Here is a 24,557-nt window from a genome sequence, read left to right as displayed (position 1 = left end):
AGGGTTATGATTCTCACGATTGTGGCGAATGTCTGTGGTAAATAAATTTCGTGTACGCATTCCGATTTTGTTTGTGTCACAGGAACGTAGCTTTTTTTGTCTGGATTCATTACCGTAACTCGGATGTCCTCCGTTGAATTTGACAACATTGCTCACATTCTGCAACTCCTCATGAACCGTGCACAGATAGCTGTGTTACATTTATAAATTTGTACGGCGATTGTTTTCAAACGAACCGCCGCTTAGCGTTGCAAAAATGGGTGTGAATTGTGCCAGGAGCGTGTGAAATCGGGGGAAAAAAAACCTACACGTACACTGTGATACAAAAATAATTCCTAATTTCTCAAGTAGAACTATGAACTATTTATTATTTTACCAGGCAAGGCCCACCGAGCTATCGAGCTCCTTTTAGAAGCGAGCTCGCCACAAATGGTAGCTCGCCGAAGTGGCTCATCATCATCATGTGGAAATTTATAGCAGCCAAATATCGCTACCGCTTTGCAGCAGCGTAACACGTGAAGCACTGTCTGGCGGACAAAACATTTGCCATGGGGGGGTGGGGGGTAGCGATAAGTATCCTATTATTATTATGATTACTACTAGGTTTACCACCCGGCTTCGCCTGAGACTTGGAATCTTGTCTTGGATTAATGCACGATCTATGCGGAGGGTGGGGGGGGATGCGTGACGTCAGCAGGCACACTGCGTGACGCTGCCGCATGCTGGTGACATCACAGATGTGACGTCAACGCTCACTTGCCGTGCAAAATATATCCATTATTGCGCCTCCCCCCCCCCCCCCCCAAATTACAATAGTGTATTTTTATACTTCTTACGTTGTGTACAGTCTGGAGGCTACCCACATGCCAAATTTCAAGTTTGTTGCATGTCGGGAAGTATGCTAAACATTTCGAACAGACACATTCACAAATTTCCCTTTTTTATGCATATAGATAACTAAAATAAACGAGAGAGAGAGAGAGAGCCGGTCAATTCGACTGTGACCGTCCCGTTGACCAGATGTGGATAAGCGTCCGCGTGGATTGTCCACTATAGGCGTCGTTGGCGTCGATCGTTCAGGTGGACACTCTCAGCGCCAGCGCACCGCCGATTAGCGCGGTTGGCTGCGTACGGTGCGAACGAAGTTCAAAACACGTGTACGTGTACGTCATCTGGTCCAACACCAGTGGAGACTAGGCTCTAAGAAAAGCCGCCTCGGGTGTGGACCAATCAAATTCAAGGACAGTGCCAATATTATTATCAGAGTTGTCTCTTTTGTTTGCATTTTGACTGCTTGTGTTGTGGTTATTGCAAACATGATGCCTTGAATAAAGGTGTCAGTTTTTGTGCCAGTTAAAAGGGTAAAACATTACTATATGCTTCCTCTAAAGGCACGTTTCTAAATGTGGAGGGGGAAACCGGAGGACCCCGGAGAAAAATCCACGCGACAACGCGGAGAGAGACACGCGCAAACTTCAAATTTACTTGACTTGAAGCTTTCGTGACTGCAGGAATTCATATTAGTTGGGTCTTTGCGTAAATTCACGTAGATGGGTTCAAAAAATTACTGTGACGGGTTAAGGCATTATTTTATTACTGGGGGGTTATATCCTTAGTTCTTTCGGTAAAGTCACATTGAAGGGAAACAATAAAATAATAAAATATATATAAAACAATAAAAATTCTCACGACGTTTCGACCATAACACAAACGGTCGTCATCAGGTGTGTCGGTTCGCATAAATTTATGTATTTTTAAACGGTGTATTTATTTATTTATAAAAAACGTTAGCGCCACGCGCAGCGATTTGGCAGTTTATTTAGAAGGACTAGTCCATCTATGTTCTGAAAAGAGGAGGGGGGAGACGAAAATTTTGTAATGTATGCTGTCTGAAAGCCACTGTAAGCGTGAACAATCAATTAAGACCTGAAATGGTTTATCAAATCTTTCCAATGATTGCTAAGCCAGAATCCATCTTCTCGGTTGAAATTGTCTCTGTGCTTGTATATGTGGATAGCCTCATGGACGAATCTCTCATGGTAGCCAGATGGCTTACAAAGAACCTCTGTCTTGGAAAAGTCAATGTCATGTGAGCAGTTACTGGGGGGTTGTTCGGGAGCGCCTGCGGTGCCCCTCACAAAACATTTACAGCCTTCGGACAGGAAAGTCACGAAAAAAGTTGCACACGACGGACGTCTCGTATTGACACGCACTCCGGCTCTTGAAAAACCGAGTGGTTTATTTTTTATATATTTTTTTACCGAATTCCGATAAGATGGCTTTCGTTCAACGGTTTTACTTAACTTGATTCCTATGTTTGTCGTGGTCAAATCTTGTAATCGAAAGTTAGTCCACTTCCCGTTGTCCAATCAATTCCACATTTTGCACACTTGCTCAGATCCGGTGACAATGCATGCCCATATCAAAATTAGTACATTAATTCGTTACATTAAAGCAATTTAACATTTTGTATGGACGCCTTAATATTTATATATAAATTTGTGTAGGTCAAAAACGCCGCGGTCCCTAAACTCTCCAATCGCCTCGCCCAAGAAGCGGGCGTCACGTATCGTCCCGGGCGCCACGTGTCAACGAGTTACGGGCACCCTCACTCCACACAAACAGAAGTTGCACGTTGAAGATTAATTTATAAAGTAATCAATGAATTCAAGTAAGCGTTGATGTGGGAGCAGGCGCCGCATCATCGACGTACTTCTCGACCGTGAGTTAAACGAGGTTGTTAATAAAAGCGTTGTTTAAAAAAAAATTTTTTAAAGGAATTTATTTTGTTTTCATTATCGACCCCTTCTCTATCCCACAGGGGACGTACATGAATGACGTCAGCCCCCCCTCAAATATGACGTCACAAAGATCTGCCCCCCCCCCCAAAATCATTTCCATTTTGAAAAAAAACATGCTTCAAATCGCTTTAAACTATTGTCATTGTAGTGCGTATTTAATGTGGCGCTGCACTCTGATGTTGTAGGAGTGTAGTTATAACAATTCTATATTTTTGATTTAAAGCTTTCGTGACTGCAGTAATTCATATTCTTAGTTTTTTCGGTAAAGTCACGTTGAAGAGAAACAACAAAATAACAAAATATATATAAAACAAAATAACAAAATATATATAAAACAATATATATTTTGTTATTTTGTTGTTTCTCTTCAACGTGACTTTACCGAAAAAACTAAGAATGTGAATTCTATATTTATTTAAAGTTGTGCATTTTGATGTGACGTCACATTTCTCAAACAACCCCCCCCCCACCCTCTCGTCACACATCGTCACAAATGTCTGACTCCCCCCCCCCCACCCTAGGCGCGTGACGTAATTTATGGACGGCCCCACACACAGACCGTAACAGGTGCAGGCCACACTTTTTACTGCATCGCCGTCTCGTGGCGAGCCAGGGGTATGGCACCTCGACACCCACGGGAAGGGAATTTTTGCGACTTTTTGGTGGTTACCCGGTGATCCATCAACTCTCGTTAGCCCCCCACAGTGCTGCATCACAGACGTGCAGCAGCATCACCGCGCCTGGCCAGGGAGCTGTGTATGCATTATGCGTCGGGACACTATGAACTCGCTGTTATGTGCGTGTTCGAACTTGATTAGGTGCTTTCGTGACTGCAGGAATTACTCTTTGTTTTTTTCGGTAAAATCCCTGTTTGATTTGGTGTGCTCCGTCTCTCTCTCTCTGTGTCCACAGGTGTGTCTGTGTCGATTCCCTCTACTTAAGGTCTGTGTATATATATCTTTCGGTTATGTGTTTCCTCCATCTCGCTCTCTTAAATTTAGCTCTTCTGTACCTGATGATGACGATTGCTTGTGTTGCAATCGAAACGTCGTATGCTATTGTATATATTTTTTATTTTATTATTTCTACGTGACTTTACCGAAAAAAACAAAGAGTACGTGTGTGTTGTGTGGTAACTCTTGACACCCAGGATTCGAGGATTTTTACATAGGGCTGCTTTGCCGTTTATTCACAACTGTTACACACTCTTACACACTCTTGTTTCCACTCTCTACGCTCGACGCTTACAGCCGTGGACATCCCTCGGTTATCTCAGCCCCGGTACGGCTTCCCTTACGTCTTATCACCTCGTCTGGCCCCGAGCGGGGACTCACCCATCACCGCCCGGCGACGAGGTGAGACCTCTACATCTCTGGCCCTTCTTCGGCGGCGGCTGGGATGTCGACCACGCGGGCTCTCGTTCCCCGCTCTCTCGCTCCCCTACGGCGACCCCCGCCCTCGTCCCAGGGTTCCCCCCTAAGTACCCCGCCGACTCGATGACATGACATCATCACGTCATCGAACTCTACAGATGACATGACGTCATCCCACTACTCCTCCACATATGTATGTTGAACTTCTGTCGCACCGTACGTGGGCGACAGCGCTAATCGGAGGTGCGGGTTAAGGAACACAAACTGAACACAAAAAGCAGTTGTAAGGAAATTAGTTTGTCAATGTAGCTGATTTGAAAGTGCATCTCTCTAGGGGCTTCCTAACATCGGAAAGGGCGTTCCAGACGGCCGCAGAAGCGCATTCCAGACGGCCGCAGAAGCGCGTTCCAGACGGCCGCAGAAGCGCTCCTTGACGATGTCGGTTTTACCCGTACGCACAAACAGTTCGTGTGTGCGAGCATGCGCTCGCTCGCGCGCGTATGTTTGCCAAAAACCAAATGTGTGATGGAGCTTTCATTAATGGCAATGAAAAATTATTCCTATAATAAGCCAAGAATGTGTGTCCCGCGTGTGACGTCACTCCACTTGAGGCCCAACCCCCCCCGCGTGACGTCACTCCACATGGGGCAACCCCCCCCCCCCTCATTAATAAATCATGAGCTGGATATTTCAGATTTACTGCAATGTACACCCGTCCTTGGACGGGCACAAAAGCTAGTACTGTATCTATTTATTAAGCAAGAATGTTCATGGCGCGTGGGAAAGCTTCCCCATAGCCGGATGGAATTCGTTGCGCATCGCCAAAAAAATAAAACCACACAGGCGGGCTACAAAATTGGCAGTATTCCGACGGCCGCTGAAAATCCGACTAACGAAGAAAGGGAGAGAACTCGCGATTTAATAATGGCGTGCCAAAAAAAAAAAATCCGCGCAAATTTTAATCGCCACCGACTCGGCCGTAGGTGGTGGATCGGGCCCCAATGAAACGTTGGGGGTGGGGGGTGGTGGGCACGAATTTGCGTTGCTCGGTTGGCGCGAGCCGTAGGCAAATCTCCGCTGAAAGCAGCTGGCAGAGCGGTTGTTATAAGCTTTCAAGTATTCGAGGTTGACAAAAAAAAATGAGCAGCTCGTGAAGCTTCGGCGGCGCGCAGCCGTCGCCGAAGATTCACAAAGGGAGCGAGGAAACGAAACCGTTTCTTAATTTTACGGTCACGAGATAACTTTACGCCAGAAGTCTTGGCGTTTAACCCTCCACCACCGATGTGACGGTGGCTAAATCCAACCACATCTCCGGATGCTTCACAGGGGGGGGGGGGGGCGGGAAATAACGTCGCGACATGCACGTGACAAAAAACGATTTAATTATACAATCGACTATTTTTATTTTTATTTGACCAGGTAAGGCCCACTGAGCTATATACAAGCTCTTTTTTTGCAGAAGCGACCTGGCCACGAATGACAGCTCAACAAAGTGGCTCATCGTCACGTGGACATGTATTGCCGCGCAGCCAAGTACTTCTCTGAGAACGGCTCGGAGGTGCCACGTGGTGAGACAGCGCCTAATTCCCCCACCCGCCAGTGTTCTGCGGTCCTCTCTGCGCGAAAGTATTCTCGGCGAATTAGTGGGAAGAAACCTGGAGCATCCGCAGAAAGCCCATTCGTTCGAGGGGGCATACGGGGGCAAAGGTGGGGGCCCACATTCTTGCTGTATCGCCTTCTCCTGGCAAGCCACGGTGTGGCAACCTCGAGACCCACCTCCGAATCTGTGCCGCAGCGAATGCGCGGCGAGATGACATTGCAGTTGTATGAAAAGTTGAAATTGCAGCGGTATTGAAGTTGAACTTGCGGCCGCATTAAAATGTCGAGGTTAAGGATTGGCGAGCAGTGAAGTGGTGGACAGCTTGCGGCAGACATCCATAGCAATCCACCCGAGGATTAGTATTGATACAATTTTTTAAAAAAAAATTATTGGAATGTTAATTGCACAACGGCAAAAGGACTAGCGTCAACTCCGCAGCGTGCGTGGCCTAGAAGTTGCACCTGGTGATACGATTGCAAGTATAAAGTTGTGGAGTTGTCTCGTTGTGCATTTAGAGATCAGGTGCACGTGATGATGCAACGTAGGAGCTGAGGATTTATTTGAAAAAAAATTCAACATCTGTTGGTCAAGCCAAACTGAGCCACCTCCATCCCTTAAAAAAAATTTTTTTTGCAATATTGACGAAATTACTTTCGTGAACAATATTACTCCGGCACCAGAAGGGAATGAGAAACAGATTGTTCCACCAGATGGGTACAGAAAATTAACTTTGAATCCGGAGGGGCATCCACCACTCGGCATGAGCTCCAAACACTTTGATGCTGGGAAAAAAAAAAGTCCCCGTGATAGAGCCAAAATCGCGTGACGTCATTTATGGACGGCCCCTTTGCACCGTTCGACCTTAGGGCGTTCTCTGGTCTGACTTTGGTGAGATTAGGCTGTCCCTCTCTGATGTACACATTACAATGATCAGAGCGTCATCTGGTCCAACACCATGTGAGACTAGGCTCTAAGGAAAGCTGTCTCGGGTGTGGACCAATCAATTTCAAGGACAGTGCTAATACATTATCAGAGTTATGTGTTTTTTATGTTTGCATTCCGACCGCAGGTATTGTGGTGAATGCAAACATGACTCCTTGTAAAAAAGGTGTCAGTTTTGTTGCCAGATAAAAGGGTAAAAAAACAATTATCATATTTTGCTACAGGCAAAGGGGGTTCCAATGGCAGAGCACGTTAGTTCGCATGTTCACCACAGGTACTGTGTGTTGGTTAATGTGGATTCGATTCCTTGCAAAAGGCATCCCCGTTGGTGTTTGAACATCTTATGACACCCGTTTGTATTGCCAGAAAGAGTAAAAGCTAATGTCAAATTTTCATACAGGAGAAAGACGCTGGTCTGATGAATGACACGAAAACAATCCCAGCCCTCGTGCCAAGACTTTGTGTGAATCCTGCAGCCAACTCGTCCCGCGCTTCTGCTGCTGCTGCATAGCATAGCCTACCGGTTCACTCCCTCATTTTCACTCATCATTGACGATTGCAACTCCTCTGCTCCTCGGCCTTCTGGCCCACGCTTTCACTCCTCTCCAACAATAACGACACACACTCACGCAAAACCAAGGCCGTAGCCATGGAGTCAACATTGGGGGCGGGGGGGGGGGGTCCAAATCTTCCAGGGTGTCTGGGGGTCCCAACCCAGAAAAATATCTAAATTTGAAAACTAATTTCCTGCCTAACACATGGGATGGACTTTTTATTAATTTTTACAATAATGTCTAATAGTGTATTGTATCACATTGCTCTGTTTTTACTTTTTTTAACCATTTCTTGTTTCATTGTATGTAATGGCAGAGATTAGGGATTAATAAATTACAACCATAACCACAATCATGTGAACAGCAATCGATGCATTGATTTATATGAAGACATATCCAGATATTGTGGCCAAGGTTTAGCAAAATTGTTGTTTTTATTTACATAGCATAGCAATTTTATTTTTTTCTATCAATATATTGGGGGGGGGGGGACATTTTGAGCATATTTGATTATTGGGGTGGGGGGGGGATGTATCCCTCCCAATATATATTATAATTACGGCCTTGTGCAAAACGCCTCAGCCCGGATCATTTTATTATTATTATCACACGCTTTTATTATGTATTCCATAGAAAAAATAAAAAATATATTTTGAAACATTCCTCTACACGATTTTGATAAACTCACTCCGTCTGTCGTTGTATCCTCAATTCTTGTAACTCAGTTTTAACCCACTTTCCAATTTCGTATCGACTGCAAACTCGGTGTACTTATGTCATACTGATGACAATTACTATATTATATCATAAAAAAATATATATTTTTTTAAACATTATTTTTTATATGTTAGATGTTTCGGCTTGGGTCTAATTGTCCACGCTCAACTGACGTTGGCTGTAAATCACCACGGAACCCCTTACGTTATGGCAAAGCTTCGGGGCCACTTCCTGGAGTCGTGGAGTTCTTACATTACTCGTACGGTACATTTCATTAAAGCGTGTTTAAAAAAAAAGTATTTTTAAATATTACTTATTAACCCCCCCCCCCCCTCTCCACTTAACCCCCCACAATTCCACACGCCTCTGCTCGACTTTCCCAACTCCGCTGATCTCCGTGTCCACTACGATGGCTTTATGTTTCAAATTCTCACCCCGACTCACATTTCCTCGAGCCTCAGCAGTTCCCCTGCTGCATTGTTTCACCTGAGGACGATGGCTTGTGTTGCTATCGAAACGTCGTGTATCTATTATTATTATTCTACCCACGTGAACTTTACCGAGAGAACCAAAGAGTGTGGATTCCTGCAGCCACGAAAGCTTCAAATCAAGATTCTCACCCCTCGTCTAAAAATACGTCCGTCGTTTTGCTCCACCTCATCTTGCTTCAACTCGTTCGTTCACAACTCTGCACCTCGTCCCGGTCTCTACGGTCACAACCCGTGCCTCCCTCGCCCTGCACCCAGTCTCGCTCCCGCTGCACGTTAAACAATCATCTCTTCACTCAAGCCAGCTTTCATCATCACTATCATCCTGCGACTGCTACTCCCTGCACTAGCTCCACCCCCCTCCCCCCGCCATTTACGGCCAGGCCTATCCCTATCACTGCCCCTAGAACTACCCAAACCCCTATCACTACCCCAACCCCTATCACTACCCCTACCCCTATCACTACCCTAACCCCTATCACTACCCCTACCCCTATCACTACCCCAACCCCTATCACTACCCCAACCCCTATCACTACCCTAACCCCTATCACTACCCCTACCCCTATCACTACCCCAACCCCTATCACTACCCCAACCCCTATCACTACCCCTACCCCTATCACTACCCCTATCACTACCCCTATCCCTATCACTACCCCAACCCCTATCACTACCCCAACCCCTATCACTACCCCTATCACTACCCCTATCACTACCCCTACCCCTATAACTACCCCAACCCCTATCACTACCCCAACCCCTATCACTACCCCTATCACTACCCCTATCACTTCCCCAACCCCTATCACCACCCAAACCCCTATCACTACCCCAACCCCTATCACTACCCCAACCCCTATCACTACCCCAGCCCCTATGACTACCCCTACCCCTATCACTACCCCTACCCCTATCACTACCCCAACCCCTATCACTACCCCTATCACTACCCCAACCCCTATCACTACCCCTATCACTACCTCATCCCCTATCACTACCCTACCCCTATCACTACCCCAACCCCTATAACAACCACTACCCCAACTCCTATCACTACCCCTATCACTACCCCTACCCCAGCAACTCCTTAACCACTCCCGCCTGTTCTCCTGTCACCACAACTACACCACCACTTAAAAAAAACCCCACTCTTTATCTCAACCACTTTAATCTCATATACAACATTTTACAATTGTTGTAAAGGACCTCGAGATAAGGGGTTCAATAAATCCAGAAGAGATGATAACTATGAACGTGACTAATCAATGGAGATGGGGGGTGATCGTTCATTTAAATCAATGACACATTTGAACCAAGGACTCTTTTTGTTTTCGATTCCTCGGGCACATTTAAAAATCGCAGCCACCAAGAATAACATCCCTGCCTCCTGAAGGCAGGAAACCCCCTTGCAAGCCACGCCCACCGGGACGCGATTAATGATGCGGGTGACGTCGAAGAGTTCCTCCCATCGATTTTCCTCCAATGGGACGCAGCGGTGAGATACCCCCTTTTACATCCATTTCCGTGTCCTCCATCGATTAGAGAAATCAAACCGATCATTGATACAGCGATCGATGATTTAAAATAATCAGACCTGGCTTCTTCTCCTGCTCTCACGTTCATACCTTTTTTTCTTCCGGTTCGCGTGCATGTTTCGTTTTTGGTCGTTCAAAGCCTCGTTTGTTCCTTGCCTTCTGTTTGTGTTACTGCTGTGTTCGCGCACTGCGGATCTCCCGTGTAAAATAGCCGGGACATTGGCTTAGGGCAAGTGTGCTTCTGTGGCCGTCTGGAACGCTCTTCCTTCCGATATCAGGAAGGGACTGAAGCCATGCACTTTCAAATCTAGATTGAAAACGCATTTCTTTAGAACTGATTTTTGTGTTTAGTTTGTTGTCCTTCCACCCGCGCCTCCGATTGGCGCCGTTGGCTCCGTGGGGTGCGTAAGAAGTTCAACATTAACGGGACCATCCGTGTAACAAATAAAAGTAAACTCAAACATTCCATGCTCAACACGTACGTGTGAGACTATTGTAGAATGTATCTTTGATATCTTCCTCTGCTGTCCCAATGGGCTCTTAAGCTTCCACGATCGACACTTCGCAATGTCTCCAACCGTGGCCTGAATAGAATAATCCGCTCGGAACATTTCAATATTAAAACACACACAATGCAGGACACTCCGGAAAATAAAGAGTCGTTGGCCTTTTGTGTGGCTTGCTGAGCAAACGACTAATTAATAATTTCAACTTGGAACGCACTGCCACACGCGATATCTCCCCCCGCTCTCGTAGATAGAGGATGACTCAGAGGTGCGAGTGGGAACCGCGGACGAGCGGAAAGGCAGCAGCAGCAGCAGCCGTGCGATGAGCCGACGCCAACGATTGCCCAAGCTCTCCGGTCCTCTGCATATGAAGGTGTTGCCAGCCGATTGACGAGCAGCTTAAATGTGGGAGGAAACAGAGCAGCCAGAGAAAACCCACACGTGCGAGGGGGCAACACTCTATCCCATGAAGATGGAACAAACGGAGTCCACATTTTCTTTGGTTCTTTCGGTAAAGTCACGTAGAATGAGAATAAAATAATAAAATAAAATAAGACAATACAATTATCACGACGTTTCGGCCACAACACAAGCAGCCTTCTTCAGGTGAAAGAACAGAACTGTCGGGACGACAGAGCTTCAATTAATGCTGCTAAGATTCGCAGCGTCTTTTTAAGCTCGGTGAGAGGCGCGGCGAGCCTTGAAAAAGGAGTTCACATATCAAACCAGGAGAATTTAGCATTGAAAAAACTGAGGGATTAGCTTGTGACAGAAATAACTGTGTTAAAGTCAAAGTTTACATATCCACAGAAGCATTTAGTATATGGACGCTAAAGGCCTCCAATTACCAACTATTATAAAGTAAATCATAGCGTTTTTTTTAGCTCGGTGAGAAGCGTGAAGAGCCTTGACAAAGGAGTTTACATATCAGAGCAGGAGAATTTAGCATTGAATAGCCGAGGGATTAGCTTGTGACAGAAATAGCTGTGTTAAAGTCAAAGTTTAAAAATCAACAGAGGCATTTAGTATATGCCTTCTGGCAAGCCAGGGTTATGACACCTTGACACCTCGGTGAAGGGAGTTGCACAGCATTTGTTCGATACACAAACCCTCGCCTCTACAGTGCTGGATTATTATTATTATTTGGGTACAAACTTGGTCACGAACTTCGCTATCCTGTTGCTAATGACTGTCCCTACTCCTGCCTGATGCTCATCATTCTTCCGACCACTACTTTACACCACGAGGTACAATTCTCAAAGCGGGGCTGACCCGAACCAAGCCACCTCGTTGCGCTTATTCCACAGAGATTCGAAATGCACGTCACTTTTGCTCTTCTTCCCCGTTTGAGGGGTAGTGTCCTGACATTCCAGTGTTGTCATCCCTTGCCGGGATGAGTACTAAAAGTGCAATCCCAGGGATAAAAAATACAGAGTCAGAGGTAGTCCCTGACCCCCTCCCCCCTCCCCACACAAAAATCGCACCCTATATGTCCTCGTGTATTCCTTACAGGACATGTTCTTGTTGAGACTGTTGCAAGAATTTGATCTCTTCGGATGATAAGTTTCAATGGGGAAATTTCGTAACTCCAGAATGAGATTTTTTGCCGAGGGCGAATTTCGCAACAACGCAGAGGTTTTCTGCACCAAAGGCATTTGATAGTTCAGCGAGATTGTGGGTCAGTATCTTTATTTTTTGCGGTAGGGGGGGGGGGAATTGTGTAAGGTTTTTTTTCGGGGAGATGGGGGGGGTGGGAGTTAGTATCTAGTTCGGGGCAGGCGTGTGCTGTGGTCTTATGAGTCGCGAGTACAGAGGGTGGGGATGCGGATTAACTCAGTGTCTGTGGGATAGAATGAGTCTGTTTGGCTTTGGTTGTCCATTCAAACTGGTGAGCGCTTACCTGTCCATCAGCAATGGAAATGCTGATTTATATCAGACCGCAAGCAACAGAATGCATTCATTCGATATTAAAACAACACACAAAATGCGGGACACTCCGGGAAGGAAAAAAAACAGTCGTTGGCCTTTGCGTGGCTTCCTTGGTAGACGAGCAATTAAGAATGATTTCAACTTGGAACGCACTGCCACACACGGTATCTCCCCCCCCCCGCTCTCGTAGAGAGAGGATGACTCGGAAGGCGCGAGTGGGAACAGCCGACGAGCGGAAGATTGCCCAAGCTCTCCGGTCCTCTGCATATGAAGGTGTTGTCAGCCAATTAATGAGCAGCTTACGTGTGGGAGGAAACAGAGCACCCAGAGAAAACCCACACGTGCGAGGGGGAAACACTCTGTCCCATGAGGACGGAACAAACGGAGCCCGAGTTAGTTTTGCCGTTGTGCCAATAGAACGCATTCATTCGTGGGACTGTAAACTGGCAGGGAAACGGAGGAGAAATGGAATCGAAAAACGCAGCACTTAAATGGTGAAAGGCGTCTTTGGCGTAAGCCATAGCCGCATGAAGGCTACTAAAGCAGCGGTTCTTAACCTTTACTACAGCCTTGCATTCCTTTGGTTCTCAACGGTACAAAGAAAAGTATAATGTCAATAAATACATTGGGGTTTGATGAAGCAAAGTAAGTAGTTCATCTTCGTGGTTCTTTCGGTAAAGTCACCACGTAGAATGAGAATAAAACAATTTAGACAAAATGAGACAATAAAAAATTTCTCACGACGTTTCGGCCACAACACAAGTAGCCTTCTTCGGGTGAAGAGTCTGTACGTTACCAGCATGTTTTTTTTTTTTAACTCCGCCCACACAGCTTAATAAACGCTGTCCATGCATGGCGTCGTCCATTCGAGCTCTGTCTTCCGTACAGACCCGTGCGAAGCCGGGTACTGCAGCTAGTACCTAATAAATGAAACTGAAACCTCCCTTCCCCCTTGGGTTGCCGAGGTGCCAAGAGCCCCGACTCGATGCGAGAAGGCGGTGTAGAGCAAACGTGGACTCCACCTGTCCTGCCTGTACGGGATGGAGTGTTTATACTGGTAGGAACGAAGTTGTAAACTGAGTGTACCAGCCTGCAATAGATTAATGTGTCCGTCCGTCCGTCCCCTTTCAATACTTTAACGAAGTGAAATCTCGTGCTGTTGGGGTGTAAAAATCAAATTGCGCAAAATTCCCACCCTGCAGGGACCTGTTACCTCTCACTTGTTGGGTGGGTTTTCTTCGGTTGCTCCGGTTTCCTATCCACGTGAAAACCCTCATTCATTGGCCGAGAACACCTTGTTACTTAGAGGACTGCAGAGCTTGGAGGATCGTTAGCGTCGGCTGTCTGTGGTTCCTTCCTCATTGCCTCTGAGCCGTGCTCTCTCTATGAGAGCGAGCGGGATACTGTGCAGCGGTGGCGTGTTAGAAATTAAATTAAAAAAAACATTATTTTTTCATACAACCTTAAAAGTAATGAATCCGACCATCATGTACTATACCTCCGTTACATTCGTCCTTCTTCGCACTACATTACGTAACGTCGACGTCGAACGGAAGCTTGTGAACCCCGAGTTTTGCGTCGTGGAAATTCAAAGCACGTGCAGCATTGGCAAAAAATAGTGATTTAAACCTCCCCTCCCCCACCCCTATAATTTAACGCTGTAGCCATGAAACACGATCATCTGCGTGTTAGCTAATAAGCCGAGCTTCTCTTCCCCACTGCACCATCGCTAGCCTCATGCCTGGCGACCAACAATCCCCACGGAGTATTGGTTTGGGGTACCAAGTACCAAGTAGCGGTGCCCCAAACTTTCGCAACTTCTTTAAAATCCCCTTTTCACACCACCAGCATGTGGACGCTGCCGTGCCCCCATCGCCAGCCTGCACAGGTCGACCCCCTCCCTACCTTTCATCATGCTAAGTCCGCCTATTAAAATGCAAATCGTTATGCTAATTCCTTTGTCAAGGCACCTTAATCCCTCTCACACAGCTTAAAAGCCGCGGTCTGAGCTTGGCTCTGTTTCACTCCAGCGCAGTCTTCGAGACAGTCCGGTCCCTTCACCTGATGAAGGCCGCTTGTGTTGTGGCCGAAACGTCGTGATTTTTGTTGTTTTTACCTACGTGACTTTACCGAATAGAACCAAAGAGTATGGATCCTTGCAGTCACGAAAGCTTCAAATCTAGAATCCCCACGGAGCCTCACGCGCCAGTGGCTGGATGGATGGCCGGTGCAACTCTGGGCATTGTCTATTTTGTTTTGTATTTGTCCAGAAGGGCCCCTGTTGGCTATCCAGGGAAATCCTCGCTTTTAAATCTCATATCAAATCTTTCAGGGATGGGTCCTCACCCGTTTTCGCTCGTCCGGGGGTGCCACTGGTTGCTATGTATGATCACGCTTGAGTCATGTGGGATCCATTCGCTTTTGAGAGTGTGGTGTATTTGGGGGTTACTAAGGTATGTAATGCATACGTACGGAGTGTCGGTGATTCGGAGACGGGGTTTGTAGGAGGCACCTGCTTTTATTCAGAAAATTCACGGTCTCGAATTCTTTGGGTCTTTCGGTAAAGGCACGGAGATATGTTCAAAATGCTAAAAATAATAAACATAAAACAAACAAACGACTACGTTTCAAAGTGATCAAAGCCCTCATAGGCAGTTGCATTTGGAAGGCTTGCCCCCTTCCTTTCTCTCCGCCTGATGAAGACCGCTTGTGTTGCGATCGAAACGTCGTGGTTTTATTGCTTTTATTTTTAATTCATTTATTTTTATTTTTAATTTCTTTCTACGTGGCTTTACCGAAAGAACCAAAGAATATGAATTCCTGCAGTGACGAAAGTTTTAAGTCAAAATTTAAATGCATTTAGCATGCATAATGTATGTTCGCATTATCTCGTTGAGATGGTTACACGACCGGGTATGCATAATTGGGTGTCGCAGTGGCGAGAATACGTTAACACCCTCACCTGCAACGCAAGAGCCCATGGGACTAATCACTGGCGGAGCCAGTGGGGTGGCACGTGCCCCCCCCCCCCCCCCCCCAATGATCCGATGGAAATCCCTAATTTCGATCGGATCATTGGGGTGTATTAGTAATAAATCGGCATTTTGCGACCCCCACTGCCACTGTGTAGCATATTATTACGTGCCAGGGACTTTATGAGATGATAGGACAATAGTTTGAGTCTATAAATTGACAATAAGTAACGGCAATGCGGTTATAAGTGACTCACAGAATTGTGCACAGTTGCCTATACAGAGTCCACGACTTCCCTGAAGGCATCAACACCTTCAGCGAGCGCGATGGCGATCACACAACGCGGTTCGAATTCGACCCTCGATCGATGGCTGGGCCATCGCCGCACACGCGTCGGATAAAAAGCAAGGGACAAGTCCTTACTTATTACTAACAACTCCTTACTTACTAACAACTCCTTACTCACCAACAACTCCTTACTTACTAACAACTCCTTACTCACCAACAACTCCTTACTTACTAACAACTCCTTACTCACCAACAACTCCTTACTTACTAACAACTCCTTACTTACTAACAACTCCTTACTAACAACTCCTTACTTACTAACAACTCCTTACTCACTAACAACTCCTTACTTACTAACAACTCCTTACTTACTAACAGCTCCTTACTTTCTAACAACTCCTTACTTACTAACAACTCCTTACTCACTAACAACTCCTTACTTACTAACAACTCCTTACTCACTAACAACTCCTTACTCACTAACAACTCCTTACTCACTAACAACTCCTTACTCACTAACAACTCCTTACTTACTAACAACTCCTTACTTACTAACAACTCCTTACTTACTAACAACTCCTTACTTACTAACAACTCCTCTATAATTTTTCATTGCTGGAGGGGTTGCCCCTCCTTACCTGAAAATCCTGGCTCCGCCTTTGGGTTTAATCCCCGGGCGGATTCCAAATATCCAACGATGCCTGTTGGATATTTGGAATCCGCTTTTTCTCTCTCCCCTTGGTCACGTTTTGCTGAGATTTTTTTTGGCTGCTACTAACAGGTCCCTGCAGGGTGGGCTGGTAGGAACATTGGCAAAGTAACGTCACGGTGCCTTCGAACTTCGCCTCGCAAATGGTATTCGGCTGTGGGCTGTGTGTGAATTTGCCACATCCCCAAAAGCGAAGTTCGCAAATGAGATAATGTGACTTCCAAATGTTGGGTGCAATAAGACATATCAAGTCTCTGCGCTGTCTATTGCTGATTTTACACCCAACAGCACGAGATTTCACTTCGTTAAAGTATTGAAAGGGGACGGACGGACGGACACATTAATCTATTGCAGGCTGGTACACTCAGTTTACAACTTCGTTCCTACCAGTATAAATTCTCCACATATGATGATGATGGTGATATCAGCAGCTTCTAGGGTTTGGTGTTACGTGTTATTTATGTAGTTTATTGTAAAAAAAATTCGGTCACAGTTCCTATGATCACTGTTACATTGCATTTATGGCTTTATTTTGGTGATTTCTAAAAGTTTTTTGGTTTGGCCATGTTTTTGTTTATTGTAGTACGGAGTTAGACTGATGGCCTTAATCTAAGTTTCTTGTTGTTGTTGTTTGACTTGCATCCCACTGGGATTTTTGCACACAGCGTTGGTGTACGGTGCTATTTCAGGAATATTTTGATGTTTTTTTCCTAGATTTTGTTTGTACATGCACAAAGTCACTTTAAGATGTTTTTCTTGTTCATGTTTTTGTTTTTTTGTTTGTTGCGGTTGCACCCGATTCAAGAGCCGAATGGCTCACAGGGCTATACCAACATAAATGAAACTATGAACTAAACTATGAAACTACGTGTGGTGAGGTCGCCTCTGAAAAAAATAACCGAGTGCTAAGTGCGCTTTAACCCGGTAAATAAAAGTAGCTGAGTTTTGTTAAATTGAGGGCTCTTGCGGGAGAGATCTCAGACGATACACCATAGATACGATGGAGGAGAATACCCTCAGGACATCTTAGACCACCCCAACGCTTGTTTTGCATTTACAGTATCCCTAAACCTGGCGACGTTTTCGGCCACAGGATAGCCGAGTAGAATGCGATTGTGCCAATGACGGGAGTGGTTTGTATGGATGATGGGGATGGATGCAGGATGCCATTGCATTCTCTACCAAATAGCAGACTTCGAGACAGCGGGGTCAGTGACTGAATTATTCATTTCTAGAATAGTTCATGAATATGTATTTTTCTTAAAAACTGTTCCAATCGCGATTATAATCAACCATTCCCCATACCCTTTGTCGATCCACTGCTGGATGAAGGCAGCAGAGTTCCTCCGGATCTGGGTGTTGACGCTAGGGTTGGGGGGGGAATCAGGAATTGAGTCCGTGGCGAGGTACACAAAGTTGAGCCCTTGGTCGAGCAAAGACGGCGCTCAAAGCATCATCCGCGGCCGTCTGGAACGCTCTTCCTTCCCGACATGAGGAATACACCGGAGGCAATGCGCTTTTAAATTATCTAGACTAACAAACGCATTTGTTACTGCTTTTTTGCGTTCAGCTTATTGTTCTCCTTCCACCACCCCCACACCTCCCCCGCATTTTTCCGATTAGCACGGATGCCTACGTACGGTGCGAAAGAAGTTCAACACACAGACACACAGACACGCACACACGTGCACGCACGCGCGCACGTGTGTCTGTGCGATGGCGCAACTGTTGCGTGAGAAACGCGCTTCGCTTCGTGATGCAGTCACAGAAACAGCCGGCAGAGGGAATAGGGTGTGGGTGAGCGAGGCGAATATAAGAGGCGTGAGAAGGAGCGTGTGGATGAGACGGGAGACAGAGAGAGAGAGAGGCCCCTTGCATGCTGCATGCTGTCGCCTCGTTCATCGTTGCGTCAGGCGGAAGTCAGCTTCGGCGGTGGGACACGTGCGTTCTTGCAAGGGGGGTAAGTGAACGCACTTGCGTACGGATCTTGTGCGCGTTGAGAATTTCGTTTGATGCGAGAGACCACCACCACAACCACACCAACACCACCAACACCACACACCACCACACCCACACCACACACCAACACACACGGCGAGCGAGACGTGTCGGCCGTCGCCCTCTTCCCCCGGCACGTGGCGGCGAGAAAAACCCGACGCTTGTAGTTCCGATTAAACAACAACTCGTATCGGAGAGAGAGAGAGGAGGAGGAGGATGTGGTGCGAATGCGAGATTCGCACCGGCGTCAAATAAACACTCGGAATTCACGCTACGCAGACGCGTGCCGTGCGAACACATTTGAGGCTGAGTAGACCTAGGGGGGAGGTGAGCAGGACCGGTTCAGAGATAATCGTCACCGGGTGTTGGTTTGGGCCCCGAGCGGGAATCTTCGCTCGGGTTGGCGTAGTGCGCTAACCGCTGCGCCACCGCTCCCCCGTGCATCTGCAACGTAGAACAAAGATCCCCCGTGTAGCCTGTAACAGACTGTAACAGACTGTAGGGGCAAGTGCTGTTAGCGAGCACCAGGACGGTACACGAGGGGGTGGGTGGCCAGCACCACGCCCGGTCGCCTTTGTCTCCCCCAGTGGCGATGTTTGCACACCGGCACCAGTTACTCATTTGAGGCTGAGTCGACCTAGGGGAGACCCCGGACCGGTTCAGATAATCGTCAGCGGTGTTGGCCGTGAGCGGGAATCGAACCCGGGTCGCCAGGTTCATAGCGCAGCGCGTTAACCACTACACTACCGCTCCCCACTCCACAACACACACTGCACAAACACACTCCACAACACACACTGCACACACACACACACTCCACAAAACATACACTCCACCACAAACACACACACTCCACCACAAACACACACACTCCACCACAAACACACACTCCACACCACACACACTCCACAACACATACACTCCACCACAAACACACACACCACCACAAACACACACACTCCACCACAAACACACACACTCCACACAACACACTCCACAACACACCACAAACACACACACTCCACCACAAACACACACACTCCACACACACCACAAACACACACACTCCACCACAAACACACACTCCACACCACACACTCCACACCACACACACTCCACACCACACACACTCCACACCACACACACACTCCACACAACACACTCCACACCACAACACACAACAAAGACAACACACACACTGCACACACACACACTCCACCACAAACGCACACTCCACACAACACACCACACTCCACACTACAACACACATAAAAAGACAACACACACTGCACACACACACACTGCACACGCACACTCCACACACACTCCACAACACACACACACTCCACAACACACACACACTCCACACACACTCCACAACACACACACACTCCACAACACACACACTCCACACACACTCCACCCCACACACACACTCCACACCACACACACACCACACATGCACAAAACACACCACACAAAAACACACACACAAAGCACACACACACTCCACACAAGCCACACTCCACACACACTCCACACCACACACACTCCACACCACACACACACTCCACACAACACACTCCACACCACAACACACAACAAAGACAACACACACACTGCACACACACACACACTCCACCACAAACGCACACTCCACACAACACGCCACACTCCACACTACAACACACATAAAAAGACAACACACACTGCACACACACACACACTGCACACGCACACTCCACACACACTCCACAACACACACACACTCCACAACACACACACACTCCACAACACACACACTCCACACAAACTCCACCCCACACACACACTCCACACCACACACACACCACACATGCACAAAACACACCACACAAAACACACACACACAAAGCACACACACACTCCACACAACACACACACTCCACACAACACACACACAACACAACACACACACACTCTACACAACACACACTCCACACAACACACAACACACACACTCCACACAACACACCACACACATACACTCCACACCACACACACTCCACACCACACACTCCACACCACACACACACACTCCACACCACACACACACACTCCACACCACACACACACACTCCACACCACACACACACTCCACACCACACACACACTCCACACCACACACACACTCCACACCACACACACACTCCACACCACACACACACTCCACACTCCACACCACACACACTCCACACCACACACACTCCACACCACACACACTCCACACACTCCACACAACACACACTCCACACCACACACACTCCACACCACACACACTCCACACCACACACACACTCCACACAACACACTCCACACCACAACACACAACAAAGACAACACACACACTGCACACACACACACACTCCACCACAAACGCACACTCCACACAACACGCCACACTCCACACTACAACACACATAAAAAGACAACACACACTGCACACACACACACACTGCACACGCACACTCCACACACACTCCACAACACACACACACTCCACAACACACACACACTCCACAACACACACACTCCACACAAACTCCACCCCACACACACACTCCACACCACACACACACCACACATGCACAAAACACACCACACAAAACACACACACACAAAGCACACACACACTCCACACACACACTCCACACAACACACACACAACACACACACACTCTACACAACACACACACTCCACACAACACACAACACACACACTCCACACAACACACCACACACATACACTCCACACCACACACACTCCACACCACACACACACACTCCACACCACACACACACACTCCACACCACACACACACACTCCACACCACACACACACTCCACACCACACACACACTCCACACCACACACACACTCCACACCACACACACTCCACACCACACACACTCCACTCCACACAACACACTCCACACCACACACACACTCCACACCACACACACACTCCACACCACACACACACTCCACACCACACACACACTCCACACCACACACACACTCCACACCACACACACACTCCACACCACACACACACTCCACACCACACACACACTCCACACCACACACACACTCCACACCACACACTCCACACACACACACACCCCACTCACACCACACACACTCCACACCACACACACACTCCACACCACACACACACACCACACCACACACACACTCCACACCACACACACACTCCACACCACACACACCACACCACACACACACTCCACACCACACACACACTCCACACCACACACACACTCCACACAACACACACACTCCACACACACTCAACACACCACACACACTCAACACACCGCACACTACACACACCGCACACTACACACACACACACTCCAGCACACTACACACACACTCCAGCACACTATATTCACACACACATACTCCAGCACACTATATACACACACTCCACACAACACACACTCCACACAACACACAACACACACTCCACACAACACACACTCCACACCACACACATACACTCCACACACACTCCACACCACACCACACACACTCCACACCACACACACACACTCCACACCACACACACTCCACACCACACACACACTCCACATCACACTCCACACCACACCACACACACACACTCCACACAACACACACACACTCCACACCACACTCCACACAACACACACACTCCACACAACACACACACTCCACACACACTCCACACCACACACACTCAACACACCGCACACTACACACACCGCACACTACACACACACACTCCAGCACACTACACACACACTCCAGCACACTATATTCACACACACATACTCCAGCACACTATATACACACACACACTCCAGCACACTATATTCACACACTCCACTACACACACTCCACCCTACACACACACCCCGCACACGCACCAACCACACGCGCTCATTCCACGCAAACTCCACGTGGCATGCGACACGGACGGGGTTTTTAATAAACCTGATTAAAAAAATCCGCTTTAGAGAATGAAATGGGGGTCACAAGACATCTGGACCGCGCTGTATACACGTGCGCGGTGGACACGCGAGGCTTGTGTGTTGGTGTCTCTAGAGGCTTGTGTGTTGGTGTCTCTACACACGAGGCTTGTGTGTGTTGGTGTCTCTACACGCGAGGCTTGTGTGTTGGTGTCTCTACACGCGAGGCTTGTGTGTTGGTGTCTCTACACGCGAGGCTTGTGTGTTGGTGTCTCTAGAGGCTTGTGTGTTGGTGTCTCTACACGCGAGGCTTGTGTGTTGGTGTCTCTACACGCGAGGCTTGTGTGTTGGTGTCTCTACACACGAGGCTTGTGTGTGTTGGTGTCTCTACACGCGAGGCTTGTGTGTGTTGGTGTCTCTAGAGGCTTGTGTGTTGGTGTCTCTAGAGGCTTGTGTGTTGGTGTCTCTAGAGGCTTGTGTGTGTTGGTGTCTCTAGAGGCTTGTGTGTGTTGGTGTCTCTAGAGGCTTGTGTGTTGGTGTCTCTAGAGGCTTGTGTGTGTTGGTGTCTCTAGAGGCTTGTGTGTGTTGGTGTCTCTACACGCGAGGCTTGTGTGTTGGTGTCTCTACACGCGAGGCTTGTGTGTTGGTGTCTCTACACACGAGGCTTGTGTGTTGGTGTCTCTACACGCGAGGCTTGTGTGTTGGTGTCTCTACACGCGAGGCTTGTGTGTTGGTGTCTCTACACGCGAGGCTTGTGTGTTGGTGTCTCTACACGCGAGGCTTGTGTGTTGGTGTCTCTACACGCGAGGCTTGTGTGTTGGTGTCTCTACACACGAGGCTTGTGTGTGTTGGTGTCTCTACACACGAGGCTTGTGTGTGTTGGTGTCTCTAGAGGCTTGTGTGTTGGTGTCTCTAGAGGCTTGTGTGTGTTGGTGTCTCTAGAGGCTTGTGTGTTGGTGTCTCTAGAGGCTTGTGTGTGTTGGTGTCTCTAGAGGCTTGTGTGTTGGTGTCTCTAGAGGCTTGTGTGTGTTGGTGTTTCTAGAGGCTTGTGTGTGTTGGTGTCTCTAGAGGCTTGTGTGTTGGTGTCTCTACACGCGAGGCTTGTGTGTTGGTGTCTCTACACGCGAGGCTTGTGTGTTGGTGTCTCTACACACGAGGCTTGTGTGTGTTGGTGCCTCTACACACGCGAGGCTTGCTCCACAGATGAAGGCGACTGGAACGCGCTAAGTTTAGCAAAGTTTCTGTCATTCGTCAAAATGCGTGCCACGGTGTCGATCTCGAATGAGATGGAATTCAGGGCCGGATCAAGGTGCGTGGCGGGGGGGGCTTTAGGGGGCTGCATCCCATGGCCCCCCACCAGCCTCCAGAGATTGAAGTGAAAAGTTATTTCATTTGTGAACGCTGAATTTTATTTGCTGTTAAAAAAAAAATGTTATTTGTCTTTTTACTTTGGTTTTCCTATTCTTGGTTCTTTCGGTAAAGTCACGTAGAAGGGAAATAATGAAATAATAAAAATCCAAACACCAGAATAAAATTCTCGCGACGTTTCGGCCACAACGCAAGCAGGCCGTCCTCAGGTGAAGAAACAGAGCTGTTGGAAAGACAGCGTCCTAATGAACACCGCCAAGCTTGGCAGTGGTGTTTAAGCTGGGTGGGGAGGGAGGAGGGAGCCTTGACAAAGGAGAATTTTTATATTATTTCATGATGTTTTATATTGTTATTATTTTATTATTTCCCTATCTACGGGACTTTGCCGAAAGAACCAAGAATATGAATCCCTGCAGTCTCGAAAGCTTCAAATCGAAATTTGGTTTTCCTTTTGAAAATATTACTGGGGAGTGGGGGGTGGTGTCCTCACCTGTAGCCCAGATACCTACAAAATGTTAATCCGGCCCTGTATGGAATGGGGAATTTTACTTGACTGCAGCACGGTTGGATAAACTTAACCGTTGAAAATGTGTTTTTTTTCCAAAAATGTCCTCCTTTTAATAGCCGACAGTAGCAAGTGTATCTCGCGTTTGGCATTATCGCTGTTCAACTTATCGGTGGGCGTGATGCGGCCCCCTATACGCGTTCTAGCGTGGTGCGGTCATCATTGCAACCTGGGGTTGCATCGTGACTCTCCATT

At 47.5% G+C, this 24,557-nt stretch overlaps 1 protein-coding gene and 1 long non-coding RNA gene across 5 annotated transcripts in view; both read left to right on the top strand.

Annotated features, from left to right (window-relative positions):
* The window catches only part of LOC116955708 (high affinity cationic amino acid transporter 1-like), a 194,916-nt gene that overhangs the window by 98,329 nt on the left and 72,030 nt on the right, over window positions 1-24,557 (top strand). The gene's annotated exons all lie outside the window — the stretch shown is intronic.
* LOC116955787 (uncharacterized) lies at window positions 3,327-12,200 on the top strand. Its single transcript, XR_012930040.1, has 3 exons — window positions 3,327-4,156; window positions 5,634-5,742; window positions 9,841-12,200. It is a non-coding gene; the product is annotated as an uncharacterized LOC116955787 (long non-coding RNA).

The sequence above is a fragment of the Petromyzon marinus genome, chromosome 61, assembly GCF_048934315.1.
Source record: "Petromyzon marinus isolate PM22_M1 ecotype Great Lakes invasive population chromosome 61, UKy_Petmar_22M1.pri1.0, whole genome shotgun sequence".
Taxonomy (NCBI): domain Eukaryota; kingdom Metazoa; phylum Chordata; class Hyperoartia; order Petromyzontiformes; family Petromyzontidae; genus Petromyzon; species Petromyzon marinus.
This window is presented reverse-complemented; position numbering and strand designations above follow the sequence as displayed.